This window comes from Echinops telfairi, unplaced genomic scaffold (genome assembly GCF_000313985.2).
Source record: "Echinops telfairi isolate 266 unplaced genomic scaffold, ASM31398v2 ScPeMD7_7422;HRSCAF=8460, whole genome shotgun sequence".
NCBI classification, from domain to species: domain Eukaryota; kingdom Metazoa; phylum Chordata; class Mammalia; order Afrosoricida; family Tenrecidae; genus Echinops; species Echinops telfairi.
The window spans coordinates 3,383,008-3,386,205 of NW_022111322.1; the positions used below are offsets into that span (position 1 = coordinate 3,383,008).

Here is a 3,198-nt window from a genome sequence, read left to right on the forward strand (position 1 = left end):
AAATGGAGTCTCTTGTGCCAAGACCAGGCATAAACAAACAGAACATACCTGTGCTTGAGGACTACTTATGACTTGTTTCCTTAATTTCTGATTCTAGTCGATGATGCTTCTGTGGTGGCACTTGAGGCTGAGAGTATGGTCCTCCATGTGGGGAGCAGTTTAATGGAGACCCTGACTTTTCCCAGTCAACCTGCCTAATTCCCGTCTATCAGCCCATTGTTATGTTGATTCTGGCTCCTAGTAATCCCATAGGACAGAGTAGAACTGCCCCCTAGGTCTTACAATGTTGCCTTAAGGAAGCAGTCAGCCAAGTCTTTCTACCCACAGATCAGGGTGGGGTGGGGTTTGGAACTGTTAACCTTTCTATTAGCCGCTGAGCTCTCAACCACGGTGCCACTGGAGCCCCTTGATTCTCACCCACTTGTTCACCCTAAAATGAAGTTCCATATTAAGGTGCTACAACTTCTATGCAACCCATCACTCAGAGGAGAAGTTAGAATTGACAGATGGAACCAGCACGCGATCTATATAGCTGACTCCTTCATTCATAAATATGCATAGGCAGCCAAGGGGGACACAAGAGAGGTGTCACAGGTTGAGTTGTGTTACATCTACTGAGTTCCATATCATAACACATTCAAATGTTTATAAAGGGTTTGCACTAAAAGAAAAAAAAATTAAGTGAAAAAGCAGCCTATCCCTTTAAAGAGAAGGTTGTGACTATTTGGTGTGACTAGGGAAGCCACAATCATCTTTACAACATATCCACATCTGATCAATGTGGCCTGCTTTTCCCTTTTATTCAAAAACGTGTGCCAAGGTTTATAATATGGTTTACTCTTGCAAATATTATGTCATTTATATGTCACCATGCACACACACATACACAACACGGTTTTCTGCTATAGAATGATTCTTTCTGAACAGTACTGATTCTTATATCTGTGAAACACATTTGGGATGATAGTGAAAAGTAAATAACTTTTACAAAATAAGTGAGGAGAAAGTTTTTATAATTATAATCATTATTATTATAGTGGTCTTAAAATCAAACCACCGATGGTTAGAAATTAATAACCCCCCCAAAAATAAGAAATTAATAACCCCCCCCCAAAATAAGAAATTAACAAACCCACCTGGTACATCCAGTGCCTGTCTTTGAATCTCTTGATTACTTTTTCTTCATACTTCCATATATATTTCAAATTTTCTATAGTGGAAAAAAATCAGCTTAACTATCATAATGGCCTTTTGAAAGCTCCTGGGCATCTAAAAGTGAGGTGGAAGATGAGAACATAGAATTCTGTTTAAAATAAAAACACTAATAGCCTATTCTTCCTGTTCAATATGGATAAGGAATCCTAAAACTAGCTTGTGAACGGGACTAGTAATATTATATGTTATGGGGAAAACACTTAACAAAATGACCGCACTGATCATATATTCCTGCTGAGCCTAACAGGGAGTTAGCGTTGTTAGCTTCTTCCATTCCAGTAGCTATAACTTTCATGTGAAAAGTGCATTAGGCTAGAAATTACTCATAAACTTATGAGAGTGATGATCCTGAACCTGTATGCCCCAGGGTAGACTCCCAGTAAGTGACTAAAGAACTAGCATGTGAAGGTTGGTATTTTGGAAAGACGGACTAGGCACTAAGCATATTTTCTGCTTTCTTTTTTCAGCCAACAAATTCTTTTTTGTTTTCAGAATTAAAGAAAACTTGTCTGTAATGAGAAGTCTTATGTTAACCCTGAGCCCATTCACACACCACAAATAAAGTTTTCCAGTCTCTAAACAGGTAGACTTTAGAACAGGGAGTATTAAATTATGTACGTTTAAAAATAAATATATAAACACTGGCATAATCTAGTTCCTCCAAGCTGTAGTATCATCAAAATGTACTCAGAGATCAGGACTGTGTAAATGTAATACACAATGCATTTCTTGTTGAACACAATAGCATTGACTGTTTGCACGCAACTTAAGGAATGGAAATGGTCAGCAACCCGAAATAGGAAATCTGCCATAAACGAGCTCCCTGACAGAAGTGGTGGCTGCTGTTCCTCCTGCTGCCTGGGAAAGTGCACTCCTTTTCCTCCTTGAAAAGTTCGCTGAATCCAGCAGTTAAAGGAGGCAGGCCAGCCGTCAGTGAAGGGAATGTTCTACTACGGTGCTTGTGTGCCAAGACGTCAGCGCAAAAAATTTCTAGAGTACAGTCTGGTTATGTGGATTAAAAGTGTGGATAATTTATAGCTTTAACACTGTAATTTCACTGGTCTAAATGTAGAGGGGAAAAAGATAATAGACATGTTTTAATCACAAGGTAAGAATGCCATTATGCTGTTTTAAGTTTAGAGTCTCTAATGATATAATTATAGGTTATTGTCTTATGTGGCCATTTTAATTATTCAGTATTCCTTCTTGCACCTTGGATGATCTTTCTGGGGCAAAGTTCCTTCAGTGAAAGTATTCTGTTACTAATCATTTCTTTTTGCTTTTTAGTAGGGACAAGAGGGAATTAGTAACGCTTTGATTTTTGCCCTAATTCTTGAAAGATAATTATACTAGTTTAGAATTCTAGGTCAAGTTGTTTCCTCTCAGAAATAAAAGGTAGCATCCCAGTGATTTCTGACTCTATTTCTTGTTGTAGGAAGTCAGCTCTCAATCCAATTGTTTCATTACTAATAATCTTTTTTTTTATCCTCTTCTTCATTGTAAGAGCTCTTCTTTCTCTTTTGTGCCTTGCAGTTTGTTCTCTGCTGCCTTTGTGCTTTCTGATTTTGATTATCGGTTATGAAAAAATTCAATGGGTTTCAAAAATTCATTGGAAAATTCCATTTTGTTCTTTTTTTAATAAATCATTTTATTGGGGGCTCTTACAGCTCATATAACAATCTATACTTCAATTGTATCAAGCACATTTGTATATATGTTGCCATCATCATTTCTAAAACATGTTCTTTCTACTTGAGCCCTTGATATCAGCTCTTTTTCCCCCCTCTCACCCTTGTGAACCCTTGATAATTTATAAATTACTTTTATTTTCATATTTTACACTGTCCACTGTCTCCCTTCACCCACATTTCTGTTTTTTGTCCCCCTGGAAGGATGCGGGGGGGTGGTGGTGTTAGGGTTCTCTAGAGAGATAAAACCAAATTGCTGATAATTTAATATATTTATTTATAAAGATAATTAGAT

The 3,198-nt window shown here is 37.3% G+C and overlaps 1 protein-coding gene across 2 annotated transcripts in view; it reads left to right on the forward strand.

The window, feature by feature from the left end:
* The window catches only part of ACAD11 (acyl-CoA dehydrogenase family member 11), a 114,121-nt gene that overhangs the window by 45,818 nt on the left and 65,105 nt on the right, over window positions 1-3,198 (forward strand). The gene's annotated exons all lie outside the window — the stretch shown is intronic.